This window comes from Macaca fascicularis, chromosome 11 (assembly GCF_037993035.2).
Source record: "Macaca fascicularis isolate 582-1 chromosome 11, T2T-MFA8v1.1".
In the NCBI taxonomy this organism is placed as follows: domain Eukaryota; kingdom Metazoa; phylum Chordata; class Mammalia; order Primates; family Cercopithecidae; genus Macaca; species Macaca fascicularis.
In genome coordinates, this window is record NC_088385.1 from 69,999,591 (window position 1) to 70,010,834 (window position 11,244).

The 11,244-nt window shown below is 36.6% G+C and overlaps 1 pseudogene; it reads right to left on the minus strand.

The window, feature by feature from the left end:
- Positions 1–3,009: 3,009 nt before the first annotated feature.
- On the minus strand, positions 3,010–3,499 carry LOC102138240 (probable ribosome biogenesis protein RLP24 pseudogene; annotated as a pseudogene).
- Between the last annotated feature and the right edge of the window lie 7,745 nt (positions 3,500–11,244).

Here is an 11,244-nt window from a genome sequence, read left to right on the forward strand (position 1 = left end):
TAGGTATAGGGTGACTTGACAGTTAATTAAGCTAATGTATATGATGTGCTTAACAATGTCTACCATAAAGTAGTCCATAAATGTTAACTATTATTATCTAGCCATCAATGAAGTATATGAGGCCTGTAGAGGTCATGTGATTTCTCCAAGCAACTGGTTAAAATTCAGGACCTTGACTCTGGGTTTCTATTTCTAGACTGTGTGATATACAAAGATTTGTTAAAACAAAGTCCCTAAACTTAAGGAGCTAGAGAATGAGTATGGTATACAAGAAAGAGTAAAGACTTTTGTGATAGAAACTAGGTTAAAACTCTGGACTTGTTCCCTGTTGCTATCTTATCTGGGCCAGGTATTTGGATTTCTTGTAGTTTCAGCTTCTTCCTTGATAAAATCCATTTATGATGTTACTGTATATCTCATGTACCTATTTAACAATAAATTTCAGGGGCTTTATGTAGTAAGGTCTAAAGCAGAGGATGAAAGAGAAAGGAGAAGCAATAAATTATCAATATCTTGCAGGTATTAATAGGATGAAAGAGAAAGGGGAAGCAATAAATGATCAGCATCTTGCAGGTATCAATGAGACATTCATTATTCCATCATTATTCTTGCATTGATCTATGCTGGCAGAGCCTTCCTAAATAATGCATATGGCCTGGTTCAACTCATCCATTGTGGGCCAGTCATGCCCAAGGTCATTGCAGTTGGAAAGAGACTAAATTGCTGTTGTCTTCTAAGACCTTTGGGATAGTATTAAAGACAGAAAATTTAGAATTAAAGTTTTTTTTTAATTATGAAAAACTTTACACATATGCCAAAATAGAGAGCCTTGAATTCATCATTCAGACACAATAATCATAAATTTTTGTTTCACCTGTATTCCCACTATACTAGATTAAATCCCGGGTCATATATAATAACACTAAATTTTAGTGATGTTCAGAAAACAGGGTTGTTATGGTTTGGCTGTGTCTCCACCCAAATCTCACCTTGAATTATAATAATCCCCACATATCAAGAATGGGTTCAGGTGGAAGATAATTGAATCATGGGGTGGTTTCCCCCATACTGTTCTCATGGTAGTGAATAAGTCTCATGAGATCTAATGGTTTTATAAATGGGAGTTCCCCTGTACAAGCTTTTTTGCCTGCCACCATGTAAGACGTGACTTTGCTCCTCCTTTGCCTTCCACCATGATTGTGAGGCCTCCCTAGCCATCTGAAACTGTGTGTAAATTAAACCTCTTTCCTTTGTAAACTACCCAGTCTCAGGTATGTCTTTATTAGCAGTGTGAGAATAGACTAACACAAGGGTTCAGGTTCAGCATTCCATACCTCCCTCCTGGTACCAGGCCAGGGAGTTTCCCCAGTTGTACAACCCAAGGGATGGTAATGGTTACATTGTTGATCACTTCTGAGAAGCTCCTTCTTCTCTGGTCCCTTCAGAACCAAAGTCTACCTCTTCTTCAGTGCTGTAATTGAGGTTTTCATGACACTCTGAGGCACAGTAATTTTTCTGAAACTCTCTAAGATCCATGTCTACTTCCGTATATACCCAAAGCATTCACTCTCTCCAACTCAAACCTGGGAACTGGGATATAGGTTTCCTCTCTCGGATAGCCATCTAGGTCACTGCTTTCCCTGCTTCTCTCCTGGCCTTCCTTCTTCCACCTTTCCCTTTTAAAGAGTCGGTGAGTGGAAAGAGGGGTTGTTAATGAAGGGAAGACCTGCTGTATTTCATGAAGCCTGTCCCAAATATCCTATCAATCTTGGAGTTCACAGAATTTCCAGTCTACCAGAAGAGTCTCCTCAGCTATGTTCTACTTTTGGATCTATCATATCTTTCCCCTGTGGCAACGAGTTCAGGACCTGTTATCTCTGCAAATGGAGTGGAAAATATGAGGAGAAGGGAAAAAATTAATATTTCAAAAATGTTGTCCTGCTGAAGATGGGTTTAAAATTCTGTGACAGAAAGAAAGCCAGTGTAGCAATGTTCAGAGCCCTGCAAGATGCAGGTGGTAATACAGGTGCCTGTAGTCTGAAGCAGATAGACCTAGATTGTAATGCTTTTTTACAATTCAAGGTATTTTGTATCACTCCCTTAGTTTCCTCATCTGTATAACGGGGATGCTAACACCTACTTAAATGTGCGATTTTTTTTTTTTTTTTTTTACCTGCAAATAATGAACAGATGTTCTACTCATAAAGTCTACTTTCCAAAAACAGTTAGAAGCTTTTTAAAAGAAAACCACACAATACATTTTAAAAGGCACTGGGATTCCTCTGCTTCTCAGTCATTGCTAGGCTAGAAAAATAAAGCCTGTTCTACCAGGAATCACAAGTTAGAACTGAGTATTCTCCAAAGTGGAAATTATAGGGTATAGTGCCATTTCAGGCAGAGATTATTCAGTTCTCATTTACAACATCCACAATTACCTATCAGAATGGCTAAACCAGGTAACCAGGTCAAAACAGTCCAGTATAATTAGGCCCCATCAAACGATGTCATTATGCTGTTCTAAGATGCTAATAAACCAAAACAGGAAATACTGAAGTCAAAATAAAAGATATTCAACCCTGTCATACAAATTGTTTGTTCCTTGCTGTATCCCCCTGATTTTATAACATTAATAAATGAAATATTTTACTGCAAAGATTTTATTTTATATCTCACTAGCCATGAATTTTTGTCATTAGTTACTGTATAAATGCTGCCTTGTGACATTATCCAAATGACATGACCATTTTATGCCCACAATTCACTTCTATAGTTATAAACAGAATTTTCATGATTTATGTAACTATATCTCTCAATGAAGATTTAACATTGAGATGCAATCTAACATTTATAATAACTGATGTTTTGTAGACAGTAATGTAGGAAATACATATTTTATCACTTTTCATCTAAGTGACCTTATGTAAAAAAAGAAAAACCAATAATTTAGCAGTTCCAAATCTCCAAAGGACATTTTCAAGTGTACATATAGAAATAGTTACAGTGAGATTTTTAAGAAGCATCTTCCATGTCCACATCTTGTTGTAATGGCTGTACCATTTTCTCTTCCAGCTGCTTTCTTTGCCTGCCAGAGGGGCTCCGATGAGATGGATGTTTTGCTTGACTTCTTTAATATATCCTGAACTTTCTGTAGCTCTATTTTTCTTCAATCTGTTCATTGTAAAGTTAGCTTGGCGTTTCTGTTTGATCTCTTCAACTGTCTTCATTGCATCAATAGTTTATTCCATAGCTCTCACTGGTATTTGATAGATTCCTTTCTATATTTTTCATATTTAAATGAATTATCCACTGTAAGCTTTTCACCAGCTGCTTTCTGGAATGCTTTAGTCCACATGACCTTGCAAGAATTGCGCTTCTTTTTAAAGTTTTAATGACATTTAGATTTACAAAATCTGAACACCTTGAAGTTCTTGTGGATGAACATCATGCCGTGGTCAGGGTGGATCGGCCCCAAATAGAAATAACACTTCTCCATACACATGTTGAACCCGTGTGGATCCCCACTGACCAAACACCAAGCTTGAGAGGTGGTAAATATGTGATTTTTTAGCAGACAAAATAATGTGCTAATCTTAGTGCTTGTTACAGTGCTTGTTACACCTAAATAACATTAGGTATTATTACTATTGCTATCACTACAGGTGCTTTGAAAATGAGAATGAGTTCTCACTAATGTCATAAGGGAATATTTCTTAGTTTCAGAAAGTGGGCTCAAATTGGGTCTTGAAAGGTGCGTACATCTTCTGTAGGTAAATATGGGGGCATATGGCAGCAAGAGCATTCTGCGTAAAAGAAAAACATGTTCCACAAGGACAATAACCAAATATCTTTCTTTTATCACACAAAGCTATCAGCTACTAAAAATATCAACTAAAGAAAGAATGAGTTTTTTTTCATATAAGTAGATCCCCCACTTATTACAAACAAAATACATGGTTTCCAGAAAATATTTAGAAAACTTAGACAAACTTAGGCAAATTAAATGAAGAAAATTCAAACTACTCAAAATGTCAAGATATAATTGTTATTAAAATTTAAAACATTTTAATTGTGGCAAAACATACATAAAATGTACCACCTTAACCATTTTAAGGGTGCAGTTTAGCAGCGTTAAGTACATTTGTATTGTTCTGCACACAGTCTCTAAAAACCCTTTTCATCTTGCAAAATCGAAACTCTGTACCCATTGAACAACTCTCCACTCCGCAGTCCCTCCAGCCCCTGGCAATCACCATTCTACTTCCTGTATCTGTGATTTTGATGATTCTAGGTACTTCGTATAAGTGGCCTCATATGGTACTTGTGTTTTTGTGACTGGCATATTTCACTTACAATTGATTTCTTACTAGTTTTGTTACCTGTTTTTGTATGGAAATGTTTAGATCTGCCATTGTTTATTTAATCATTTCCCCACAGTGGGACAGTTAGGGGCTTACATTAAAAAATATTATAAATAACCTTGCAACTATTATCCTTATTGTAAATCTTTAGGCCCCTACATTGTCAGCTCTTTGGGATAAGTTTCCAGACATCCATTTGCTGGGTTATAGGGTATGCTCACTTAGTCTCTTGATAAATACTGCCACCTTTTCCTTAAGAAATGTAGTAGCAATCTTGATTCCTACCAGTGTTGTGAGTGCTGATTTCCAAGTCTCTTTTACTTTTCTTTTTTTTACCACTTAAATTGGGACTATTTTTGATCCTTCATCAGTCATTGCTTAAAGCCCGGTGAAGTGCAGACTTCACAAGGGATATACCATAGACCTACTATAGCCCAAAGGGCTAGAAATCAAACTGAGAACTTCATGCTTCAAGAAGTTCAGGGCAGCTAACTTAATCCTGCTTAACCACGAAATCCTAGGTTCTTGGCTTAGGATTCCCTCAGTCTTTGAACGTACAGAAAATCCTGTTATTTAGTGGCCTAAGGATATTGCTTGCATTGACTGAATCCACCCTGTCATTGTTCCTCAAATTAATTCCTAGCAATACTGTTGTTAGAAAAACTCAGCAAAGAATTTAATTCAAGTTAAAATGCCAACATGAGAGAAAATCACATCTAACCCAACATATCACAGCAACCAAAAAGAACCAGTCTACAAGTAACTTTCTCAAAGTTTTATCTGGGAAGGTACTTCATTAAGAAAAGCAGTATATATGCACACTAATAACCTATGGTTAGATTTTTTTTTTACTGTGTCATGGTACAATAATATATCTAAACACACATACAGACACTGAATTTTCTTGGTTAAATGTCAAGTGCAAATTTATCACATAAGGAGGGTTTGCTCATTATGGCATTTCCTAAATAATCAGTTTTAGGAGATTTAGCAAGTAATAAGAAATTAGTAAGCTTGAAGAGCAACAAAAACATGGCATCTGGAGATTAGATTGAATGGAGCACATTGTTGAGTAAGCTGAATAATGTAGAAGATACTGTAAGTGTCCAAAAACTTGTTAGAGGGAAATATCAACTAATATCTAATTTACACTTGTTTTATAATGCACACACATGGGCACAAGCACATTAAAAAGAAAAGACGTCAGGAAAACATTGGAACAGTATTGGTCAAGATACCATTTCCTTTCCAATCTGTACCATGAGTTTCTGTAAGGGTAGGCATGAATTAAGTTTTGGGGTTTGATAGTTCTGAGCAGTGATTTGGTCTTGTCATAACTGGTGATTTCATTCCCTTTGGCTTGTGTCTGTCTGTAAAACCTTATTTATGAAATTCCACTTGACTTTTCTCCTATCTTCCTCTTTTTATTGTTTGTCACGTGAAGACAGATTCACTGGTGTCAGCACCCCTGACTTATAGTGAAAGCTGAATGTAGGCATATCCTGGCTTGGGGCATGATGGTGAAAGCAGGGGTGATTGGGGACTGGAGAAGAAACTTTGAGCATGTATTCTCAACTAGGGCAATCTTGCCCCCAGTGGGGTGAAACTTGGTTGATGAAACTGGGAGGCAAAAATACCTTATTCTTTGTGCATAGGCACAGATATACAGTGTATCTACTGCATTAAAACATTATGAGAGTGATGATTAGTAAAAAATGTCTAAAAGGCTGGTGGGAGGTGGAGGCCGTAATGAAGAAAGGTTAAGAAGTAGTGAATGAGAGGAAAAGTAGTTCTTTACAAGGCACTCAGCTGCCTAGAAATGACCCAATTTAAGAACCTCTGTTCTTAAAAAGGGAAATATTCATTTTTAAAGGATATTTCCAATGATAGTCCTTTGGAGTGGAGGTTATAGAATAAGTTTCTCTCATTTTCTTTTCTACCTCTACCTTTCTAGGATTTCCAGCACAGAGTACAGCACAGGATAAAGGTCTGAATCAGAAATGACAGCCTGCTTGTATTTGTGAAAAGTTAAATGGCCTCAAAATGATGACCAGCATCATTGTTGATGAGATGACAATGTAGATTCATTGGCATCTACTACATGTTAGGTACTTTGTCTATGGTTACTACCTAGTTAACATAAAAACCCTGCAGAATAGGTGTATTATCCCCATTTGACAGATGAGGAAGTAAAGCAGCAATTATGTACCGAACAGGAATGTGAACCCAGGTCTGTGTGACTCTCAAGGAGATACCCTTTCCACTGGGCCATACCACTCCTCATGAAGCAAACAGTTCAGATGAAGGGTCCCTGGAAAGCCCACTTGTTCCATACAGAAGGTTTTTGTTTCTCTGGAGTTTTGACCTTGGATGCTCCTTTAGGTGCTGTATCCCTCACACTCATCTTGCCCTTCAGGTTGTAATCTTAGCCTTTCCTAAAATGGCTCAAATGTAAATGTCTTCACTTTTTTCATTATCACTTATCTTTAATGAGATGCACTTAAGTTCCTAAATGAGCATCCTTCCATTCTACTTGAATGAACTGTATCACAGAAAAACCAGCATTACCACCCAAGCCAAAAGCCCGCTTTCCCAGAAGCCTGTCACTGTAGATGGGCAGCCGTTATGGTTGATAAGCTGTATCTTTCCTTTTAAGCCCCCAGATGCTGTTTGGAAATAGGCAGTTATGTTCTCCTCTATCATATTGGTTTTCCAAGGATCCTTCTTCCTATTTCTTTCTCACTCATAAAAACATTTGGGCCAGGCACGGTGGCTTACGCCTGTAATCCCAGCACTTTGGGAGGATGAGGTGGGCAGATCATGAGATCAGGAGTTTGAGACCAGTCTGGCCGACATGGTGAAAACCCATCTCTACTAAAGATACAAAAAAATTAGCTGGGCGTGGTGGTGCGCACCTGTAATCCCAGCTACTTGGGAGGCTGAGGCAGGAGAATTGCTTGAACTCAGGAGGCAGATGTTGCAGTGAGCCGAGATCACGCCACTGCACTCCAGCCTGGTGACACAGCAAGACTCCATCTCAAAAAATAAAAAAATAAAAATAAAAATAGTATATTTTTTGGTCATATATCTGGTTATATTGATTAACCACAGACCAAACATAAATATTCTCATTCAACAAGAAAAGTTTTTGACTTGCAGCTTGATGTAATGACTGTGCAAGGGAATTTAACACATTCTTTATACCATGAGGCCCTTTAAATCTTATCATTTTAAGAACTGCTCCTTTAAAATGATGCTGTATTTGGCTTTTTTATTCTGTTACTTTCTGCCCAATAAATACTCCACAGTTTTCATTTTTCTCCATGTCATTACTACTCTGTTAGCTGAGCCTTGCACTTGTGGCATAAATTTTATTTTTCCAAAATGAAATGTCAGAAGGTTAAGAGATCAAGCGATCAGCTGCTACATCTTTTTATAACATGTATTCTTCTATTTAAGAGGCAATATTCTAGCCATCGTAAGATGCAAGCAGACTATATTTTCCATCTCCTTCAACCCTGCTTTCCATTATTTTTTAGATAGGGTAGCCTCACAGCTATCAAGGTTTAAGTGGTAGCTCTGACAGTAGAGGTAGCTAGAGGCTGTTCTGAGAGAACATTTATGTACAACGGGAGACTCTTACTCTCCCCTTCCATCCTTTTTTAGATGATGGGAAGATAGTTTTCCTGGATATCACAACATTTTGTTATTTTTGAGATAAATAGGAATTTCATAAATATAGATTTTCTTTAAAGCATGTAGATTTGATTCACAAACTGTATAATAAAATAATTATGAACTGTGTAAAAGTATGCTGCTTAAAATTTACTTTCCCATAGCTGTAGAAGGAAAAGGTGGTTTAATTAAATGACAATGCCAGAGCTTTTTTTTCCAAAATGTGTTTAACAACATGGGATATCATGGATCACCAGATTAAAAAGGCTGGATCTGATTCCAGAATTCAAGTTTATCTTCTTCCAGAACAAGTGTTCTTTCTTTGACACAAAACAACAACAAAAACAACCCTCCCACCCTCCACCAAACAAAAACAAAAGTAGTAACAACCGATGTAGCGCAGTAGTTTCCTTATAGATACATTGCATATTTTTCAGTTCTATATTACAAATTTCATCTTATTTCACATTGACCTTATGTATTTACAGATGACCCTGCAATAGATTATATTCAGTGAGTTTGTGATTTTCTTAGCATAGAAGAAAATGCTAAGAAAAATGCTGTAATTTACAAACTACTGATGTGGTTATCCTGTTTCCTTTTGTCTAATGGATGCTGTGTCTTCTTCCTTCTTGCACACAGACTTGCAGAGTTTTAAAGCTGAATTGGATCTAATTTTGTAGATGAGCAAATCAAGGCTCAGTGAATTAAAGTTACACACTTAGTCTAGCAAAAGAACTGGTAGATGGGGAGCCTGAGTCAGAAAATGTGGAGGTCAGCAGAAGACATTTTCTGTGCTGAGAGAGAAACATCCAAGCAAGAATTCAGGATGTTTAAGATGTGTTTAGAAGATGATTGAAACTCAACATGCATGATTTGGTTTCTGTTTTCTGAGAGAAATGAATATTTATGTCCAATATTATTGTACAAAACCGGTATCTGCCCAGGAGTTCGACCCAGATTAAAATCCTAGCTCTTTCTCTTCTTGTGTACCTGCAAGCAAATGGATACATCTAATTTTCAGTTTTCTCATCAGTAAAATGAGGTTAAGTTATATGCCATAGGATTACAGTGAGAATGCAATATAATGTGTGAAGTACTTTGCATTATGAATGGCCCATAGTACATGCTTAACGAGTGACTTTTCATTATCCTTTCTTCTCTGGTTTTGGCTGTACGTAGGAAGACTGTGTGGAATTATGCACAATCCTATAGCATTATCATGGTAAAAATAAGTGACCCACATATGTAAGCTGAAGAGTTAGGTCAGAGAATAAAAGAATAAAGAGGGAGCGTCTTGAACCTAGAGAAAGTGAAGTGCTCTGCAACGTTCCCGTGGTAAGACTTTGATGTAATTTAATTTGTTTAATTAGGGTAGATTTCCAATAAAGGACAGAAGTATTAGATAAACAGGAAAAGAAGAAATCTTTCTGATCATCATGGTTTTATATATTTAAAGAAGTTAAAGCAACATTATTTTAATTGGAAGGATATATGTTAATAGAAACAGAAGGGAGAACATTCATTTAAAAAAATAATTATAACAACCCCAATTCGATAACTTATAATAACATAGTTGTGGTTAAGATTAAGGACTTGGAATCAGACAGATGTGGGTTCACACCCCAGGTTCCCCACATGCTGTGCAACCTGGGCAGGTAAGCAACCTCTAAAACTTGGTATCTGTATAATGGTAATATGTATGAGGTTGAATCACATGAAATTATCACTTTCATAAGTCAAAACCAGTCAAATACTGGATAATTCATATGATTCAACCCAGTAGTGAGAATAAAAAGATAATGTAACTAAAGTTATTACCACAATCACAGGCACTAAGTGCTCCACAAGTGATAGTTATTATGTTAATGAATCCAACAACTGGAGAAAAAAAATGACATCACAATTCCTCCATACAATGGAGTAAGATAAAAACAGTTAAAATCATGACTGTGAAGAATAATTAAGGGTATAAAACTATAATCATAATAAAAACTCTAAATTAAAAACAAGAAGATCTAATATTTATATACAATTTCATCCAAATTTTAAAACATATATGCAAGTCTATTTGTCTGTTTATATAGAAAGCTGTCTGGAAGAAAATATATTAAAAAGTTAAACACAACCCTTGATAAATGATATTAATAAAAATTATATAATAATTATATTATCTTCTTTCCATAGTTTCTTCCCATTTTCTATAAACTCAGACTACTTTTATAATCAGTAAAAGTATGTACTTTTTCCTTCTACCCCTCAAAGTACAAAAAGCTAACAAGAGTTCTTCTATATACAAGAACAACACCCTATTTTATAAATGCCATTTTGTTATCCACTTTAAAATTTAACAATAAAAATCTTAGGTATTGATTTCGTTTGAGTTCTAATTTCCTTCCGCATAGCGTTTTTGCGTATGGCGCAGGGTTAATGAAAAAACTAAAACATGAGATATCAAGGCAGAGTTATAGAAACAATAATTTAGGCTGTTAAGACTAGGGGAAAAGGTGTAGAGTTTAAGAGTGTGTCGTAGTCCAGCCAGACCGCTATAACAAATTACTGTAGACTGGGTGGTTTTCAAACAAACACAATTCACTTCTCACAGTTCTGGAGGCTGGGAAGTTTAAGATCAAGGTGCTGGCTGGTAAGGGCCTGTTTTCTGGTTCACAAACGTCCGTCTCCCACTGTGTCCTCACAGAGCGAAAGTGGTGAGACAGCTCTCTTGGGTTTCATTTCTAAGGGCACTAATCCCATTCATGAGGGCTCTACCCTCATGACCTAATCACCTCCCAAAGGCCTCACCTACTGACACCGTCACCTTGCGGTGAGGATTTCAACATATGAATTTTGGTGGGGACAAACATTCAGTCCACTGCAGAGTAGTAATTTTAGGTATGGAACTAGCAGGCATCAAAAAAGACTTTTTGACTATTTGTATATTCTTCAAGAATTTTCCTTTCCCAGTTTTGTGTGCCTCTCTACAATTCTGTCTTGGGGGAAACTTTATAGGTGAATCCTAGCATAGCTCCTGAAGGAGACAATTTTAGGAAACTCCTTTGGATGTAGCTTCCAATGCATGTGTCTTAAACCAAAACCTGCCCTTTCACAAGTATATCATGAAAAAGTATAAATGATGCTTCTACAATGCTTGTGTTTATAAAATACTTTGACAAATCTCACCTCACTATGATCTTGCAAGATGAACAGGGCA